The sequence below is a fragment of the Petaurus breviceps genome, unplaced genomic scaffold (genome assembly GCF_028583685.1).
Source record: "Petaurus breviceps papuanus isolate PSGF00001 unplaced genomic scaffold, PetGlider_PUasm1.0 90750, whole genome shotgun sequence".
Lineage (NCBI taxonomy): Eukaryota > Metazoa > Chordata > Mammalia > Diprotodontia > Petauridae > Petaurus > Petaurus breviceps.
In genome coordinates, this window is record NW_027187335.1 from 7,886,323 (window position 1) to 7,907,513 (window position 21,191).

A 21,191-nucleotide genomic window follows, 5' to 3' on the forward strand; every position below is an offset into this window, starting at 1 on the left:
ATCTCCTATAAATTACTTTCACTTCATGCACACAGCCACAATCCTAGTTCATTCTCTCATCACTTTGTACCTGGATCACATCAAGAGCCTTCTAAATGATGTCCCCATATCAGTTCTCTTGCCACTCCCATCCCTCTTCTGCTCCAATGGGATCTTGTAAAATCACAAGCCTTTACCAACATATTTTCTTCCCTGTTGAGCTCTCATGGCTCCCTGTTACCTCAAAGATCAAATATAAAGAGTTCTGATGGCATTTAAGCTCTTTATAATCTGACCCTTTCTTACCTTTCCAATCTTCTTAAGCCTTACTTGTCTCTCTCCACAAACTCTGTGATCCATCTACACTGCCCTGTTGACATTTCCTTGAACAAATCACTGTTTCCCATCTCTGTGTCTTTGTACATTCTGTCCCCCTATTCTGAAGTACCCTGCCCCATCTCCTCTCTTTTAGTTTCCCTGGCTTTCATTGAGACTCAGCTTAAAGTTTACACTCTGTAGAAAGCTTTTCCTAGTTGTGTCCCACCCCCACACCTAACTCCTAATGCCTTTCCCTTCAGATTACTTTCCATTTATTGTATATTTATTTTGTGGGAACCTAGTTATTTGCATATTGTCTCCCACTTTAGAAAGCTCTGTTAGTACAAGAAATATTTTTTTTTCGCCTTTCTTGTATCCCCTGCCATGGTACAAGGCATGTTATAAATAGCTAATAAATGCTTGCTGACTGACTAAATAACTTCTCTATGTCTTCATTCTCTACCTATTTCAATCCATCCTACCCAATCACTACTTTATTAGTTTTCCTAAAGTATTGTTTTCAATGTGTCATTCGCCTCCCTATTTCCTACATCATCAAATCTGATTCCCTTAAGCTGATTTTCAAGACCCTTTAAAAACTGATTTCAACTTGCCTTGCCAAACTTATCCCAGGGGTATGTTGGAACCAGCTTCAACAGGCTCGATCAAACCAATTGTTAAACTTTCACTATAAACATTGGCACCTCAGAAATTGGCAAATGCTCTAAATCGGGGTTTGATTTATTATTTTGTTGATTGCCTAAACTTAAGAAAGTGATGGAGTAAATGCTAATAATTCAGGTTAACCTTGAATGTGTGTCTTGCATAATTTTCCCCCCAGAGAAATAGTTGTTGAACATTTATCAGCACGCTTTTGCTTATCATTCACTTCTTCCCTTCATGGACCTCAGTTCTGGACAGATTGGATTTCTTAAAACCACAATAAGCATGCTACTAAATACCTATGTGACTTTGATGAAACATTTTACTTCTCTGAATCTTTGTTTAATCATCTACTAAATGAGTGGGTTGATTGACCCAATCTCCAAAGTCCTTTCAAACTTTGATATTATTTATGTGAAAAACAACATGAGAAATATTGTGGTGTAATTAATAGAGAGCCAATCTTGAATTTAGGAAGCTCACTTCAAGTCTTACCTTTGGCATGTGATAGCTGTACTCTCTTAAATGTAAGCCATTTAATGTCTCAGTACTCCCAGGCAAATCTGTTAAGTACATTGCAGATAAGCTATTGACATGCATTTGTGAAGAGAATTCCTATTCCGGAACCACATTGATAAAGTACTACATTGGAGTAAAATCAAAAGTAACTATATAGTGCATAGTGCATAATAAAGTACGTTCTCTTTGGTGGTGACTTTAATAACTAGTAGACCAAAAAGCATTTATTAGATACTTAATATATACCAAATTCCTTGGTAGGCACAGGGGGACACAAATACAAAAATGAAACATTCTTTATTCTGTGAAAATTATATTATATTGGGTGAGAAAACATGTACATATGAAAATAAAGTACAAATGTTAAAAGACTAAATATAACATCAATTCTTGTGGATCATACAACATTATTAATGAGAGAGAGGGTATCAGCAGTTGGAGGAATCCTTGTAGGCTTCAAGTAGAAAATAATGCTTTGATTGAATCATAAAAAAATAGGGATTCCATGAGGCAGGAGTGCAGGGGAATGAATTCCAGGAATAAGAACTAGCTGGTGAAAATTACAAAAACAATAGATGGCACACCATTTTGTAAGGAACATAGAGGACAGTTTGACAGGGCCATAGAGGCCAATCTTCTTCCGGAGGAGAGAGTAATGTTTAATGAGGAAAGATAGGTTCAGACCAGGTTATGAAAGACTTTAAAAGTCAAAATGATGAGTTTTTATTTTATCCCTGAGGCAACGTTGGAGCAACTAGATTTTATTGAGTAGAGAGATGGTATGTCAAATCTACAATTAAGGAAAATCACTTTGGCAGCTGAATGAAAGATGGAGTGGGAAAAACCTGAAGCAGGGAGACCAATTAGATAGCAGGCCACTGCAATATTCTTTGAGAGAGGTGATGAGGTCCTAACTAAGATGGTAGTTGTGTTAGTAGGGATAAAGGTCAGATTTGAGATATGATGGTATAAATAGGAAGTTTGGCAACTGATTAAATAAGTGGCATGAAAAAGAGTGAAAAGTTAAGAAAAATACCAAGGTTAAGAATTTGTGAGAATATAAATAATCATATATTTTTATAGAAATAGGGAAGTCTGTTAGGGATGTAGGTTTGGGAAAACAAAATAAGTTCTGATTTGGACATATGAGATTCAAAATTTTTCCTCTATAACATTTTAAAATATCTGATAATCAATTGGTGATACAAGAGGCTATGTCTATGGCTGGATATAAAGAAATATGAGTTATCTATATAAAAATGGTAATTAAACTCAATGGAGCTGGTGAGGATACCAAGAAAAAAACAATGTAGAGAGAAGAGGGCCTCCGATACAAACTTGGGGAATACCCACATTTAGGGGGCATAGCAAGCCAGCAAAGAAGACAGAGAAATAGGAGAAGAGACAGAAGAGAATAGAGTAAAAAAATACACGAACCACAATAGAACACATATCCATAAGGAAAGGGTAGTATATTACACAAGATGCAGTACAGAAGTCAAGAATTGTGAGATCTGAGAAAAGACTAACAAAGTTGTCATTTAGCAGATCATTGGTAAGTTCAAAGAGAACAATTTCAGTTCAGCTCAGGTGAGTAGAAGTGGGAAGGAGGTGGTAGAAGTCATCCAGGATTAGAGTTTAACAAAGTGTGGGCAACAACAGAGTGATAAGTAAAACCAGAATAGGAGTAATGGCCTGAGGACATACTGAAGTATGATGGAATTGGAAGTCATCTTTTCTTTTTTAAAGCAATCGGGGTTAAGTAACTTGCTCAAGGTTACATGGCCAGTTATTTCTGGGTGTGGTGCTAAGTATCTGAGCCTGGATTCAATCCCCAGGTCATCCTGACACTGGGGCTGGTGATCTTACTCGCTGAGCCACCTGTCTGCCCCCTGAAGTCATCTTAAATGTGTGAAGAATAAACTGTCGTGATGAGGGGGCTGGTGAGAGAAAATAAGAGAGAGAGACAGAGGGAGAGACAGACAGACAGAGAGAGACAGACAGACAGAGAGAGAGACAGAGAGAGAGACAGACAGACAGACAGACAGACAGAGACAGAGAGAGACAGACAGAGAGACAGAGAGAGAAAGAGAGAGAGAGAGAGAGAGAGAGAGAGAGAGAGAGAGAGAGAGAGAGAGAGACAGAGATTGTTGTGAGGTTAGAGGGTTGTTTTTTTTTGTTTTGTTTTGTTTTGTTTTGCTTCTTTGGTTTGGCTTTCTGAAGAAAGTGAAACACTTGTGGCTAATAGTGAGATTCAGGATATAATCATCCCTGGCTGAAGGAGATGTTTTGGGGACCAAATAAAACACAGGATCTGAGGGAGTGAAGGAACCAGAAGGTTAGTGAGTAGATATATATGCATATGTGCATGTAATGATTCTGGCAGTCATTGTAACCATTATCTGATCCTTTTCAGTCATAAAGGATTGGTTCTGTCACTCAAAGGCTCATCCCACCTATCGTGTACACTCAAAATGCTAAATGTGAGAAATCAGCTCAGGCCCTTATTCTTTTTCTGAGACTCTCTAAGAATATCCATTTGTCACTTTTCTCTACCCTATGATGGTGACATCCTTACATGAAGTCTGTATAGATATCTAATCACACTGAAATATCTAACCTCCATTTTAAAGGAAAAAAAACACTTCACTTTTTAACTCTGTTATATTACCATTAGTAATATCTTACAAAACATATTTTATACAACTTTAACAAGAATTTTAAAAATAGATCAGACAACATATACTATAGCAAAAACAATGTAAATGGAAAAAATCCCACAAAATAATCAAAATGGAATACTGTGAAATTATAATGACCAAGCTTTATCCAAGTGAAGAGATATGTGAACACATTTCATACACGCACACACACACACACACACACAACACACAGTTTGCAGAGGTAAGAAAACATGAATATGGAACACTCTACCTAATGTCAGACTTTTTTTCAAGATGTTGGTTACTTTTGCTAAATCTTTTTTTAAATTTTTTTCTCATTGTTTATTATCCTGAAAGTGAATAAGGAGATATATACAATTGGAAATGTAAGTGATACAAAAATAAAATTTATTTTCCAAAAAAAAGAACAAATAGATCAGAGAAACAACATTAATATACCAGACTTGCACAATCTTTCCCAAAACAAATATCACTGCTCCACTACCAAAGCACATAGGGCAAAAGCAAAAATAAAAACAAAACACATAGGGCTAAACCCTAAGAGCAGTTCCTTTGCCAACTCATATTACTCCAACTACTTCCACGGGGGAGTTGTTTGAAAATAATTACCTAGGGTTTTCCATTCATGGTAAAAATGAACAGCTGAATGAATGGAGACACCTCTGAAGCAAGAAAGCTTCCAGTTTGTATGGTGACCAATTTGATGCTGTGGCTGCCATATTCACTTTCTTAATCCTCTCCTTCTTTTAAAGCAGATTGTTTTGTTTTGTGTCTCTGTCCTGGAAGTCCTGTGTATGTGGTAATTCTGTCACAGCCTGGACCATGGATCCAGAATGTAAAAACACACAGGCACCCCTGGCAGTTCATGATTGCCCCAATTTCACCCTTTCATCCTCATGTAGGGACTCAGTCCATTTTAAAAATATCCCACCAGAATATCCTGCATCACACAATGCACACTTGTTAGTCATTTTCCCTTCCCTAGTAGCCAAGTCCTGTGGTTAGGAAGGGGTGTGACATATAAAATATCTAAATGACAGGTTATTCTTCAGTTTAAAAAAAATCTGGGAATTCCTTCAAACAGAAATCTCCAGAATTATATATTACATGATTTTATTTTCCAGTATCTAATCAATGTTTGATTTTTTTCAGAAACCCATCTAAGGCAAAGTATAGTACTACTCATTTGTATTGACTCAGAAATAATGGTTTGAGTAGTACAATTTACCTCCTTTATTTCCTAGCTATCTCCATCCTTTCACCAAAACTTAGAAGCTTTCTTGGATACCCCCTCCTATTTACATGGTCATGCAATAAGTACTTCAATTCCACTCCCCTCACTTTGCAAAAGAGGAAATTAAGGTCCAGAGATCTGTCTGGACAAATCATAACAGTGATTTGTCCAAAGTCTTGTAATCAGTAAGTATCAGTTTTAAATTTTGAAGCCAGATCTTTTGACTGCAAATTCAGTGCTCTTTCCAGTATACTAGTCTGTCTCTCTTAAATTACAGAAAATGTGTTTAAATTAGGCTAATTAACAGATGCACACAAACACACACACACACACACCATTTTATGGTCTTACTCTATGTAAAGGTATAGGATAAAATCTCTTTAAGACTTGGTCCTTTTCAGATATTTGAGAAGCAACATTTTCAAACAGCAACAAGAATTCTCTGAGTAGTTAGTAGATACTGTGTAATTGCCTCCTGGGCTTGGACCTTTTCCAGGTCCTTTTGCCTGCATAGCAAAATGGGAGAAAATTAGAGTTAAAAATTTTGAAACTCTGAACACCTGAGCTATTTAGTATTTATTAGAAAAATAGTCATTTTCTGGATTATGGCTTTGCCTTTAGATATGTGAATTTAGAATGCAGTTATCATGAACTGGGTTGAAGTGTCTGAGCCCTGCACTAAGAAAGATGTGAAAAGACTAAGGGAATTAGCTACTTGGGATGAAATTGTTCTTTGTACTAAAGGTCTTGGTGCCTGGGCCTGAAAATACTATTACTTCAGCAACTGGAGATCATGGAGATCAGATTTTGAGGGAGCACAATAGGTGAGGCTTCTGTTTTTTCTAAGGTGGAGGTTGCTATTTTTCTGAAATAAATGGTAAAATGAGTAGTACCTACTTATGGATTTCAACTGCTCCAGGAACCAAAAGTAGTAGGGACTATAGTATAGACATCCAGAGCTCTATCTAAAAGCAGGTCACATAGCAGTATCCAGATGAGTAATATCTATCAATATCTACTGAAGATTATGAGATCAAAGTCAATAGGAGTGCAAAGAAATCTGTCACACAACAGCAGGGTTAATTGCTCCTCCATAATTTCTGAACACTTCCCACCTATGAAAATTCTATATATCTACTCTTCCTGTTGGTATTGGACATTTTTGTGGAAGAATGCCCCCATAATTCATGGAGATGTTTTTTGTTGGGTTTTTTTTTTTGCTATTGCTTTCATTATACCATTTTGTTAAGCATCTTTATTTTGAGCTAATTTTGTTCTCTGACTGACTATCTGAAGGTAAACTCATTTATGGGGGCTCAAGGACTATAGTTTTAGGAGTACAAACCCCAAACTATCCTGAATTTGAAGGAGTTGTCTCTTGGGAGGTCTAACTCTCAAGGGCAACTTGTGGGAGGCTAGGAAAGGACTGAACAACAGAGGTCAACAAATCAATCAACTAATCAGTGAGTATTCATTAAGCATCTACCCTATGTCAGACACTGTGATAGGAAGTATGGATGCAAAGACAAAAATGAAATAGTATCTTCATACTGTAACTGCTCACTAAATATGTGTTTGTTGGATAAATGAATGGATATAATATTATTACCAGCCATATCACCATAACAAAGAATGCTGAACTCTGCTTACATTGTATAATCATTGTACAGTACTTACTAGGTATTGCCATGACTCTTTTAAAGAAATATTAATATTGTTTCCCGCTTTCTACCACCTTAAACTGGTAAACATTCATACTTTCCCAATATTCCTTAAATTGTTCATTTGCTTATCTCTATCTGCATCACATTATCCCAGGATATTTTTTTTTCTTCGCTATGGACCCTAATGAGGGTATAGATGATTTGGTGTCCTTCCTCCCGATCTATCCTGAATACTGCTGCCAAGTTAATCTTGTAAAACCACAGTTTTAACCATGTTCAAAAACCTTTAATAGTCCCTTAATACCTTTAAAATAAAAGTAAAAACGCTTGAGACCTTTCAAAGCCTCCTATACTCTGGTCCAACTTTGTCTTTTCCATCTTACCTCCTGTAATGGAAATGCAAATTCAAAGATCTTCCCTGTCCCTAGGCTAAAGTGCACCTGGAGCCTGGGGTGGGAGGCTTGATTTTCAGTTGATACTTTTTGATTGGCCAGTGGCTCCAAAAGGTTGTTACATTCTCTGAGCCAGGAGAAGGCTATATAAGCCCTGATGTGTAGCTTTGTTTTGGGGGCCCACTTTGAGAAGTGTTCTGTGATTTGATCAGATGAAACTCTAGAAAGCCGTTGTCCAGAGCCCCCTGGCTTTGAAACCCAGATGTTGTTTGGTATGGATGTAATAGTTGCACAGTTTGGGAAATTGTCTACTTGATCTGTTTCTGTCTTGATAATTCTGTCTGTATATTTTGAAGTTCAGCGTGCTGACCTTTTTCCCCTGAACTAGGTGAACGATACATGTTTGACTGATTAAAGTAAGCTTGTTAACCCATTTTGAGTTGCTTTCCTTTAACAAAGCAGATCTAAGAACCTGTGTGAGCAGCCACCCTGGGGACGCTGGGGTGCTTGTTACCACACCTCCTTCTACTCCATAATAGAGATTCCTTTCCTGAACCATAGCATGTTAGACCTAGAAAGGTCCTTAGAAGATTTGTAGCTCAAATTACTCATCATACAGAACAGGAAACTGAAGTCTTAATGAAAAAAGTGACTTACATGGGATAGTACACCTATTGCAGAGTAGAGTAAAAAAAAAAAAGCCCTCAGACTCTGAGTACACTGTTATTTCCAAGATATCAGTCTGTCAATATTATATGATTCAATCATTCTGTGCTATTTTATGTTATCTTCTTCTGTTCTATCCTAAACTTGCCCTATCCTATCCTGTTCTCTCCTCTCCTGTACTGTTCTGTCCTATTGTGTCTTATTCTGTGCAATTCTGTGCTATGTTATCCTCTTATAGCCTGTTTAGTCCAGTATAATCCAACAAGTATTCATTAAGCACCTACTATGATGTACACAGTACTGCTAGATGTTAGGAATACAGGAACAAAGAGCAAAAACAGCCCCTTCCCTCAAAAACTGTATTATAGAGTAGAATAAAACATGTGGGAAAACACACACACGTGTGTGAGTGATAAAATTATATATATATATATATGAGAAAGAGGATGGTAATGGGGGAAATGGGAGGGAGAAGTCAGGAAAATACTTGTATTCCCATAGAAAACTTAACTTAAACTGAGCCAAAAAAGAATCTAGCAGTTCTAAGAAGTGGATGCAAGATGGCAATGGACAGAACTATCTATACTAAGGTACTGAGGCAGGAGATTGGAGTGTTATACATGAGTAATATTTCATAAGCCAATTTAATTGGATCATAGATTATGTTAAAGAGAAATATGAAATTAATGTGATTAGAGACAGATTGTGAAGGGCTTTAAATGTCAAGGTGAAGAGTTTGTATTCTAGTCTAGAAGCAATTGGGATCCACTAAAGATGAGATGGTCTCATTTTCTTAAGGAAGATTATTTAGCCTGCTATGTGGAAGAGAGGGGACAACCGAGGACCTGGGAGTTTAATGTGGAGACCATTGTAGTAGTCCAAGTGGGTAGTGAATAGGACCTGGTCGAAGCGTGATGGCTTTGGGAGTGGAGAAAGGCAGAGAGATGAAAAGTTAAATTGTGTAATTACCATTGATGAGATATAGCAATTAATTGCATATATGGAGTAAGGGAGAAGCAAGACTCAAGGCTGATACTGAGGTTGTGAACTTGGGTGACTGGAGGTGGTGCCTTCAACTGAAACAAAGGAGTTTGGATGAAGGGAGGTTTGGTGGGTAAGATGAGTTCCATAAACAGACCTGTCTTTTCACTGTACCACTTACTATTCATTCTCATTTTTACTGGATAGATCCACTAAAAATATCATCCCCCATTTCATCACTCCTATAGTGCTTCTGGTCCCTTAATCTTAATCCCTTGTTACAGTGTCAGCATTGATGTGTATTCTTGCTGCCCAGGTTTCTGAAGCTAGAATGTACAGAAAGGGAGGTCACATTTCTATGGTCTGTTTTCCCCAAGCACCAACTCATTTGTGAAATATTTTATTACTTAATCTGGATTCTTGGCTTTGGTTCCCATGGCTAGGACTGACTTAAATCCTCAGTGCTGAGAAACATCTCTATAAAAATGAATGGTTTTGCATGGATTGTAAGTGTAGTTTAATTTCATTTGGACTAAAATTTGAGTCTCCTTGGACATTTTGAAAAATTTCTTCCTTTTTAATGCTGTTGTATTTACTGACATTTCCAACCCTGGGAGTCCAGTTTTCTTGTTTATTAGAGCTGCTGTAATGAAAGTTTGCCACCTGATTAATTTTAATAGTTTAGCCGAGAACCTACGGATAATGTATATTGGCTGCCAAGCTTGAGATAAATTCTGTTCGCTCAGTTGCAAAGATTTTTGGCAGAAATAAAGCCTGCCCTTTGCAGAGGAAACATCAAGGAACTTGTGAGGTGGCATTTCAAAGGCAAGTTTGTAGCAAAAGACCCTGCTTTGTCTTTCTTTGTGACTTCCCTCTGCTGTAAGAATCTGATAAACCTGGTCATCTCTTCCTTTCTAGGAATGCTTATGTTTCATTTTAGCATCTATTTAAAGAATAAACAAAAAATCCTTGTGTGAGAGCTCAGCCCTATTCAAAGCCAGTAAGATTTCAGAGAGGCCCAAGGAGGCCAGCCACAGGTTGTACTGTATGTCGTAAATGGATCAGGACAAATGTGTAGCATCTTAGAGCACCCCACCAATCTTCCTTGAAGAGTATGCAAGAAACAGGAGTCCCAATACTTTGGTAACTTGCTTTCAAACTAGTGATAATGTTTTTAATCCTACCCCTTCCTTCTGGTTTATAATATATAAAAAAAAAATACCATCTCTCCATCCTTCTTCAAAGGTTAGGGTGGTGATGTCCTACTGAGACATGTTACTTTAAATGTTAGTATTGGAAATGCACGAATACACACAGGGAAAAGTGCTTTTTTAATAGCTTGTTTACCAAAAGAAATTGAAAGAAAATATGTTCAAGAAAGCTCAGTAACAGGAATCTAATTTATTGTACTGCTTCATGCCAGGAAGTTAAAAGTTCAATGTCCTCTCTCTCTTTTTTTAAATGATTGACCACTTGGCTCTACCTTCTCATACTCTAATAGATCTCTTTGATTCATAAGTTCCTTCTTACAAGCATAAAACAATCTATCCATTGCTGTTCAATTGGTGGGACTTATCCGTGACCTCCCATAAGTTTGCCACAAAGGGTCTGCTTAACATGATGGATACATTCCTTATTTTCTCCAGACATGATAAGTAGTACAAAATGATGGCTGTCCACCTGTAATCCCTTGCTCTTGCCATGTGACCAGTCCATTTATTTTCCTACCATTGTGATTTGATGATAGATTTGTACTTTTTTTCTGCAAAGTCCTTCATTTATTATGAAATGCACACCCAACATCTCAATGCAGTTTTAATTTTAATAGCTTAAAATATCCATAAAAATAGTAGCAACTAAAGTTTAAAACTATAAAAAAAATTGTTTGGGGACATCATGTATAACCCAATGTTCCCATAAAGTTCTTTTTTCCATTGCTCTCTGTATGGCATACATTTTAAGATGCCAGAGGTGTTTGTATCCTGTACCTCATTATTATCTAGCAACACTGTTAAAATGCTAACCTTAAAAAGTTGGGTCTTTTTTTTTTCACAGCAAGTTTGTAGTCACTAAAAAAGCTTTGTAATTTTCAAAATGAAATCCAGTCAGGTCATCTCCTCTTACTCAACTCTGCTCTCATCTTAACGTCCATTTATCTTGTCTGTCCCAGATATGTATACTGAAGTACAAGCTTTTTACATTAATTTGGCAAGCTGCTCAATGCAAATGCATGTTAAAATATGGAAAATAAATGCCTTCCACCAACTGACATTTCACTTCATTCCATCTTCCATTCAGCTCTAAGGTCTTCCCATAGCCATTACCCTAATTCAATTAACTCCTATAACTTCTAATTACCTTAGAGATCAAATACACAATCTTCTATTTAGTTTTTGTTAATTATCTTTACTCATTTTGTTATATATTTTCAAATTATATTAAAAAATTATAATATTTGTTTTATAAAATGTTGAGTTCCAAATTCTTTCCTTTCGTCTCAACCGTCCCCCTACTTTAAGAAGACAATTTAATAGTGTTTACAGATGTGAAGTCATACAAAACATTTCCATATTAGTCATGTTGCAAAGAAAACAAAAACAAAATAAAACAATAAAAATAAAAGTGAAAAAGTATGCTTCAATATGCAGTCAGAGGTTATTAGGTCTCTTTCTGGGGGTAGATAGCATTTTACATTGTGAGTCCTTTGGCATTGTCTTGGATCATTGTCTTGATGAGAGTAGCTAAGTCTTTCACAGTTGAGCATCCCTACAATACTGTTGCTACTACATACAATATTATCCTGTTTCTTTTCACTTCACTTTATATCAGTTCACACAAGCATTTCCAGGATTTTCTAAAAGCATCCTGTTCTTTATTTATTGTAGCATAATAGAATTCCATCACAATCATAATCAACAACTTGTTCAGACATTCCCCAAATGATGGGCATCCCCTTTGTTTCTAATTCTTTGCTACCACAAAAAAAATGCTGTAAATATATTTTTGCACAAATGGGTCCTTTTTCCTTTTCTTTTATCTCTTTCAGATACAAAATTATTAGAGATATTGCTGGGTCAAAGGATATGCACAGTTTCATTTAGTAATAGTTTCAAATTTTTCTCCAGAAAGGTTGGACTAGTTCACAACCAAATCAAAAGAGCATTCATGTCCCACTTGCCCCCTACATCCTCACAAGCATTTGTAATTTTCATTTTCTCTCATTTTAGAAAATCTGATAGGTCTGAGGTAGTATCTCAGAGTGAATTTTTGTACCTCTTTTTCCATTTGGCCAATTCTGTTTTTTAAGAGAATAAATATTTTGCTTCTGTCTTCTATATGGAGAGTCTGCAGTATTTTGCAAATGACAACTATGCCAACATATTTACAGTCATCATCAGTGCTGTGAATATTTTGTTGACACTACATTTGGTGATGAGAATAAGATCGCAAAATATCAGACCTCTATTTGGAGGCAAAAATGATTTAAAAGAATAAATGGATATTCCAGAATGGGAGAGTTTACTTTATTCCTCCCTAGCAAGGGAATGGGCTAAAAGTGCAGGGCTCTGTGAAAACTGGGAACTGAGGTTACAGAAGGCAGAACCTAGAGATTTAGAAACATGTTTGCAAGGAACACTAATAAAGCCAGGGAGAGAACCGGAGGGAGTGTGTAGAAGAGGCTGGGTTTTACTAATGGGTTGCTATATTATATGTAAAAGCAGAGACAAATTGTTGTAAGAGAAAGCTCAGAGGGAAGTGAGTGAGTTGATTTGTATGAGAAATATTCTGTGTTATAGTGTTTGGTCCCTCCTTTAGAAGAGCAAGCTGAAGGATCTCAGGTGGTAGAGGAGAAAGTTGCTATTGTGGGTTTGGCTCAGAAAAAGAATAAAAAAAACTACCAGGAGGAAGTTTCAAACAACTTTGGCAGAAGCTGAACCTAGCTGCTGTGATGACAACTGCCAGGAGCATGCATGGGCAGAAAATGATACAATATTAAATGAGGAAGCTTTTACAAGGGCAAAAGTTCACCCCATACTAAGAAAAAAGCAGTAGAACCATGGTGACCAAGCACAGTTCAGGGAGATAATTGAGGATTTCACTCAATAAGAGGTTACTGATATATTAAATCGATTCACCCAAAGGATGGGAGAATTATTAGTGTCTTGGATAATGAGAATCAGTGATGAAGGGCCCAGAGGAGTATGGGTAGATAATGTTAATTGCTTAAAATTTATGGGTATTAGAATCCTTTTGTACACCAAAATTTTAGAGATTACCACATGCAAGGATGTAACAATACAACCAGTCTATTAGCTTCAGCTGCTAAGGGATGCAATAAAATGTATCCCATTGATTCCATGTGGCCTAGTGGAAAGAGACCATGGTACTTGCTTAGAGACTGTATGAGAAAATTAAAGGAGGAGGTAATGAAAACTGCTTTCATGATTGGAAATGCAAATGCATATCACAATATCCCCTTATCAGTTTCTCTTGGAAATGTCATAGTGAAGACAGTTCTTCTTGCTTATAAATACCTAATTCTGACTCTTCTAATGGTGAAACAGAGTGCCCTCTTTTGGAGGTGCTGGATAAGATTTCATAGCTAAGTGACTTAGGAGAATGGAAAAAAAGATAAATTTCCTCAAAAGAGAAGAGCAAATAACCAGTGGATTCAAAGTCAGAATAGACTGACAAGAAAAGAATTGTTTACTGCTTTATTGAGAGCAGAGGCAGATTTTAGAGGAATTGATAGTATTCCAAGTAATGAACTATACAAAATATATCAAGAAAAGGGGCTTGATGTTAGATGGAATAGAGAAGTGACAACTTCTCCCACAGATCTTCTGGGACCATCGCTATGATAATGGATTCATGGACTCCAGAGGCACAGCTAAGTCTATATTTGTTTCTTTTTGTTGTTTTTTTTGTCTGTAAAACTTGATTGTGAGATGTGATTCCTGTAGGATTAGTACTCTCTACCTACAGATGCCTGATTGCTTAAGCCAGATGTCACCCCCTGAACACAACTATGATGTATCACCCCTGGATCTAGTGTCAACCAAGCTCCAGATGCCAGCTAAAGAACTGGCCTCTTGAATGGGACCTCTTGGGGCAGGGGCAGCTTTATGTCCAATTTCAGCAGGAAGTAATTATGGAGAAGAGATCTACACCCCTTACCCCAAGATTCTGAGTCCCATTCATTGGAGAGGGGAATGATGGGATACTTGTGATCAAGCCCCCACCCTAAGATATTATTTTATGTGCTTATTTTCTGTTATTCCTGTTATATTGTTGCAAAGTTCTGCAGACACCCATTACTCCACCATTTACCCTTAAAGTCCCATTAATCTATGTAATGAAATGTATGTTAATGTTATTTTGATATGTAAGGTATATGAAAGATCTTGGGGCCAAATGTAATGGTAATGGTAATTTAAAGATCTTCCCTGCCCCTTAATAGCCTGAATGAAATCACATGGAGCCTGTGGTGGCAGGAGCTTGCTGGAGGGTGGAGCAGAGCCCACAGGAAACTGGGAGTCAGAGCAGCTAGATGGTGGAAGCAAGAGGATTCATCAAGGGAGACAGCTAGGCTTGTGTTTTCCCCTGTTGTGACAGCTAGGCTTATCAGTGTTTGTGGGAAGGCTAAAGGATGGTGTGGCTTCATGCTGTGCTATGGTCTATTAACTTCTTTGCTACTGTGATATATTTGATGTTCTGGTGTTGTGATTTGGTTTTCTGGTGTCTGAATAAATTTTTTGCATCTGTCTTCTTTAGGGAGAATCTGTTATATTTTGCAATTGAGAACTATGCCATCATATTTACAGTCACCATTGGTACAGTAAACATTGTGTTAAAACTACAAGGTGTTGTTTTCTTCAGGATTTTTGTGCCTCTTTCACCAAGTTGATAATCATATTTTCATAATATTCTTCCTTTGCTTTTATTTCTGTATCTCTGTTTTCCTCTACCACCCTTATTTTGATTTTTAAATCACTTTTTTTTAGCTCTTATATGAATCTTCTTAGGTTTGTGTCCTATTCAGGTTGTTGTTTTTTTTTTGAGGCTTTACTTTTAAACTGTTTTGACTTCATTGTCTTCTTCTGAGTTTCTACCTTAATATTCACTGTCACCATAGTCACCATTTTTTTTGTTTGCTCGTTTCACCACATTTCTTGATTTGGAAATTTATGCCGTAGTTGGGCTCTATTCGGGGCATAAAGGGCAGGTAATATCACTGTCTCAAGTTTCAGGCTTTTTTGCACTTCTTTTTTCAGAGTTAGGTGTGTGTGGGGGGGGGGGGGGGTTGAAGTTTTGCGTGTTACCAAGTGGTGCAATCTATGAGGAAGTGTAGTCACTTCTTCCTTGGTCTACACTCTGGTTCTTAACTAGGAGGGCCTTCTGGTCTATTTAGATTACAATGGTTACTGCTCCTCAAAGCACTCCTCACCTCTTGGCACTTAAAATGATACTACCCCTAAAAGCTTCTACTTTCTCTTGACTGAAAGTGCTCTTCTCTTCACTTGAACTATGATTCAGAGGTGGGAGTGGGAAACAGTTGCCAAGCAATGTCTTCTCCTGTATCCAATGCTCATACAGAGACATCCTGTAATCTATTTCTGGTCTGCAAGGTCCCCTTGAGAGCTCCTGAAGATGCTGTTGCTTCTGTCTCTACAACCTATTCCCACTATTAATATTTCATCCATGTGGTTTCTGGGCAAGGCTCCACCCCTGACATCCATTTGTGTCACAAATCGTTCCTTTAACCTCAAATGCTGTCTTGGATTTTTTTAAAAGTCTCATTCTTTCCTTTTCTTGGCTCTCTGTTCCAGAATTCACTCTGAGGTCCTATTTAAGGTAGTTTGAAAGACAGGTTGTAGCTGAGTTGTGTATAATGAGGTGATTCTAAAAAAATTTGGGTAGGAAAAAGTTAAAAGGAGAAATTATCTCCTGAAAATGGGGTGTGAAAGGAAGAACTAATATAGAGGAATCAGGTGGGGTTGAAGAGTTGGCAATACTGAAACTTAACTCTCCTCTGGGTTGAAGAGGAATATATATATATATATGAAGAGTTTTAAAAATATTTTGAACTTCCAAAATGGTAAAAAAAAAAACAACTGGGGCATAGGTTTGTGGAGGGAATTTTAGAACGTTATATAGACTAAGATTAGGAGGGATGGCTGAATAGTTAAGGCAGGGACTTGTAAAGGGGTGGCAAAGAAACTAAGGTAACGTAAGGGGAGAAGATAGGGTAAAAAGAGGCTGAGAAGGAAAACAGTGAATAAAAATAAGATGGAGGGAAATTCACAAATAGTAATTATAATTATGATTGTGAATTAGAAAAAAATAATAAAATTCTTTTGGAAAAACAAAAAGTCAAGAATATTAAAGGAAATAATGGGAAAAAAGTGTAAAGGAAGGGGTTTAGCAGTAGCAGATCTTAAACTCTATTATAAAACAGTAACTATCAAAACTATCTGGTACTGGCTAAGAAATAGAAAAGTAAATATATGGAATAGAGCAGACACGCAATTTACAGCAGCAAATAAAAATAATAATCTTGTATTTGACAAGTGTAAAGTTAACTTGAGATTTGGGGATAAGAATTTATTATTTGGTTAAAAAAAAGTGTAGAAAAATAGAAAGCAGCCATATGGCAGAAAGTGCGCATAGACTAATATCTGACATACTTACCAAGATGAAGTCAATATGGATACATGACCTAGATATGAAGAGAGAATTTACAAGAAAATTAGAACACAGGACATATTACTTATCAGACTTATAAATAGGTGAACAATTTGTGGATAATCAAGAGATAGAGAGCAAAGGTAGGTGTAAAATGGATAATTTAAATTACATTAAATTAAAAGGGTTTGTACAAATAAGATAAATGTAGCCAAGATCAGAAGGAAAGCAGAAAATGGGGAAAAAATCTATAGTTGATCAGACAAAGGTTTCATATATAAAATACATAAAGAATTTTGTCAAATCTATAAGAATACAAATCATTCCCCAATTGGTAAATAGTTAAAGCATATCAACAGGTACTCTTCCAATGAAAAAAATGAAAATATTTGGGGTTGCTAGGTGGCAGAGTGAGAGTGCCAGCTTTGGAGTCGGGAGGACCCGGGATCAGTTCTGATCTCAGGTACTTAACACCCACACAAAATAACTGGCCGTGTAACCTTGAGCAAGTTACTTAACCCCAATTGCTTTTAAAAATGAAAAGAATTTATAGTCACATAAAATTTTCTAAACAGTTTTTTATTAAAGAAATAAAAATTAAAACAACTTTGAGATTAAAGAGTTGTTAAACTACCTCATATTCTTTGACCCAGCAATACCACTACTTGGTCTGTTTATGAATATAATTAGAGGAAAAGGGAAAGAACTTGTAAGTTCTAAAATATTTATACCATCTCTCTTTGTGGTGGCAAAGAATTGGTAAATTCAGGGATGTCTGTCAATTCAAGAATGACTGAACAAGCTTTGGTATATGATTGTGATGAAATATGCTATGCTATAAGAAATCAGGCTCAGTGATTTAGAAGAAAATGGAAAGACTTGCATGAAATAATGAAGAATAAAATGAGAAGATTTACATAATTTTGTTGTATAGTAGAAAAGAATAGTAAGTTGTACATGATAGATTAGTAGTTTCATGTGCAATCATCTTTTTTTTATTATAGCATGTAATGGAAATGTTTTTTTTTCCATAAATTTAAAATAAAATAAAATAAAGTTTTTTTTTTTGCAAGGTGGTATTGGGAGAGTTCATCTGAGTGCTTTCTCTAATCTTAGCTCTGACCCCAAGAAATGCCTATTTGGCTTTAAAAGTCCTTCATAATATGATCCCTTCTTGCCTTTCCAGTTTTCTTATAACTCATTTTCTTCCACTTACTCTTCAATCCAAAGACACTGGCCTCCTTGCTGTTCCTTGCCTAAGGCATTTTATCTCCTGTTTATGTGCATTATTACTGACTGTCAGCAACACACACACACACACACATTCTTTCTTATTGTTACCATTTTCTGCCTTCTTTGGTTTCTTTCAGCTTTCAGCTAAAGTTCCACCTCTTCAAGAATCTTTTCCCAGTCATCCTTAATCTTAGTACTTCCCTTCTGAGAATACCCTGAGTTATCCTATGTATATCTTATTTGTTCACAGTTGTTTGCATGTTTTCTCTCACAGCAGAATGTAAACTCCTTTGAGAACAAGTCCTATCTTTTGCCTTTCCTTGTGTTTCTAGCACTTAGCAAAGTTCCTGGCCTTATAGTAGGTGCTAAAAATGTTAGTTATCCTGAATTAATAATGTATTAGAAAGAACATAAGACTTCTAATCAGTAAGTCCTGATTTTTCTTCAGGGTCTGCTATATGTAAATATGTGACTTGGGGTAAATTACTTAACTATCTCTTTATCCCTTTCCAAAATTAGAAGATTGGGTTACATCAGGGGCAGAGAACTTGCAGCCTCAAGGTCACATATGACCCTCTAGATCCTAAAGTGAGGCCCTTTGACTGACTCTAAACTTCACAAAACAAATCCCCTTAACAGAAGAATTTGTTGTGTAAAACTTGGACTCAGTCAAAAGGCCACAACCAGGTACCTAGAAGGCCACATGCAGCCTCTAGTCTGCAGGTTCGCCACCTAATCATTCTTTGAGCACCTGTAGGTTTAAGAAGGGCAACATTTCAGGATGTTGGAACTAGAGTTAGGAAAATCAAGGTTTAAGTCCTGCCTCTAGCATTTATTATGTGACTTGGGGGAGTTCACTAAACCTTTATGAATTACAGATATCTCTCTGAAATTGTAAATTACAGGTAGCTTGTGATCTTAGAAAGCTTGTCATCTGAAGAATTACCACAGGGACAAAATAACAACTTATTTTATTGTTAAAGTCTCACTTTGTGAGGTCCTACAATATTTGTGGATACCTTGACTCTCAATCCACAGGGGCAGAATGACAATGGTCTTAGATTTAGTTTACCTTCCTAAATGACTAGATCATTCCCCCAGATTCATGTGATTGGTATCTCTATGTGACTTTCTTAAACTGTCCGAATTTAAGGGAAGAATACCCCATAAAAGTACTAACTCATCATGAATGAAAATGATGTTGAGTTTTTGAAGGGTACGATCATTTTGTGCTCCTTCTGGGTGGCATTTTGAGAATAACACAAATAAGAACTGCACATGAGGTAATATGATATCAAACTTTTCTAGCAAAGGAAGCATTTTCATCAGTGTGATAATGGAGCCACCCAAATGTCAAAGTAAATAAGGGTAGGATGCTTCTTGAACATTAGATTCTATGGCTGCCTTTATGTTATAAGTTCTACTGTCTCAGTCTAACACATTTATTCTTTACTTAAAAATTTAATGAAAGAAATTATTTGAAGACTTGTTGAATAGCAGGCCATAAAAATTATATTGAAAAAAGAACTATACCAAAAAACATCAATATCCAAAAGTATCATCCTGTGATTATAGATGCAGAATTATAAAGGATCTCAAAGGCCATTGAGTCAAACTCCCTTATTTTGTAGATGAGAAAACTGAGACAAAGAGAGGTTCAGTGATTTGCCCAGGTTCACACAACCATTAAGGACGTGAGATAGGATTGGAACCCAGATATTCTTGACTTTCAGTTGAAAGTTCTATCTACTACATCATATTGCCTCTAACCCTACTTTAGCAAATCTGTTACTAACTACACAATAGTGTCTAAAAGGTCTATATTTCTTATATTTGGTTAGAAGATACTGATGGCCCCTATTATTAAAAATATTGGGGGGTATATGTGTATGTGTGAGTATATGTGTACCTGTGTATATAAATATATATGTATGTGTGTATGCATGTGTATAGAATGGTTGTATATATGTGTATTGTTATATATGTGTATATATAAAACATGTATATAGTGTGTGTGCATATATACATACACATATGCCTCATATACATATATACATATATAAATACACACAGATAGCTTTGTGGTTTTCAAAACATTTTCATAAATGGATAATTTTTACTTCCCAAATTCAATCCTGTAAGGTAAGCAGAGATGGATGTTATTATCCTACTTTTACCTTATGGCAACTCTCACTAAAAAGTCTCATTCCTTGACACCACCAAAAAAATAAAGAAATTAAGTATATGCAAAATAGCTACCTATTTTGATGGAGTGCTACTTTTTTTAGAGGATCTCTAGAAAAAAAAATAGAAATCCTTTTATGCACAAAGGTACATAAAGTTTACCTCTAAAGACCATGTTGGATTTATGCCATATCGCAGACTTGAATTACAAGAGGGATGGGTACCCAGGAGGGTACTAATATAGTGTGGTCATGTTCTGAGCAATATTTGAAAAAATAGGCAAATAAAAAAAATCACAATAGCAAGGCAAAAGGAAAAAAAAGTAAATAAGGATCTTTCCCCAACTATATCAGTCTAATGTACTTATTCCCTGGATAAGTGTTTAAGGAAATAGATTCTTCAGAGAAATGTCGAGGGAGCAGGTCATGGAGAGGGTACTGAGGATAGAGTGGAGGAGAACATATGAAAGCAAAACAATCTACAGGGATAAATAAAACCAGGTAATAACTTATGAAACCCAAGTCCCTTTAATAAAAAATATAAAGAACAACAGTTACAAGGAGTTCCCATAGCCTAAAGATAGACCTAAATACTTTTCCTAGAAAATAGCACAAGAAGAAAATGTTCCATGAATGTTTAAAACCAAAGCAGGGACTTTTTAGCCTTCAAAGAGCTAAATATGTTTTTAAAATTTTAGGCTAAATTTCTGGTTAAGATAGATATGTGTAAGCTATAGAGGGCCCCAGATCTCCAATATATATTCCAGCAAAGATGTAAAAACAGCATCACACTGAAGGATGATCAAGATACATAAAAAGAAACAATGGTAAACACTTAAATTCATCCTAGCAATGGAGAAGAAGACATCAGGAGTTAGGAAAAGGATCCTATAAAAGGAAATGGTACAAGAACAAGTAAACAGAAATGAGCCAAAAGTCATTCATTTCCCTGAGCAGGTATACTGAGGCTCCTGAAGCATATAGCATTC

General features: G+C 36.3%; 1 long non-coding RNA gene across 1 annotated transcript in view; it reads left to right on the forward strand.

The window, feature by feature from the left end:
• Nucleotides 1-7,886, forward strand: part of LOC138145780 (uncharacterized) — a 575,984-nt gene extending 568,098 nt beyond the window's left edge. Inside the window, exon 2 of the long non-coding RNA XR_011164310.1 lies at nucleotides 7,682-7,886. This is a non-coding gene — a long non-coding RNA (uncharacterized lncRNA). The remainder of the gene's footprint in view (nucleotides 1-7,681) is intronic.
• Nucleotides 7,887-21,191: the final 13,305 nt, after the last annotated feature.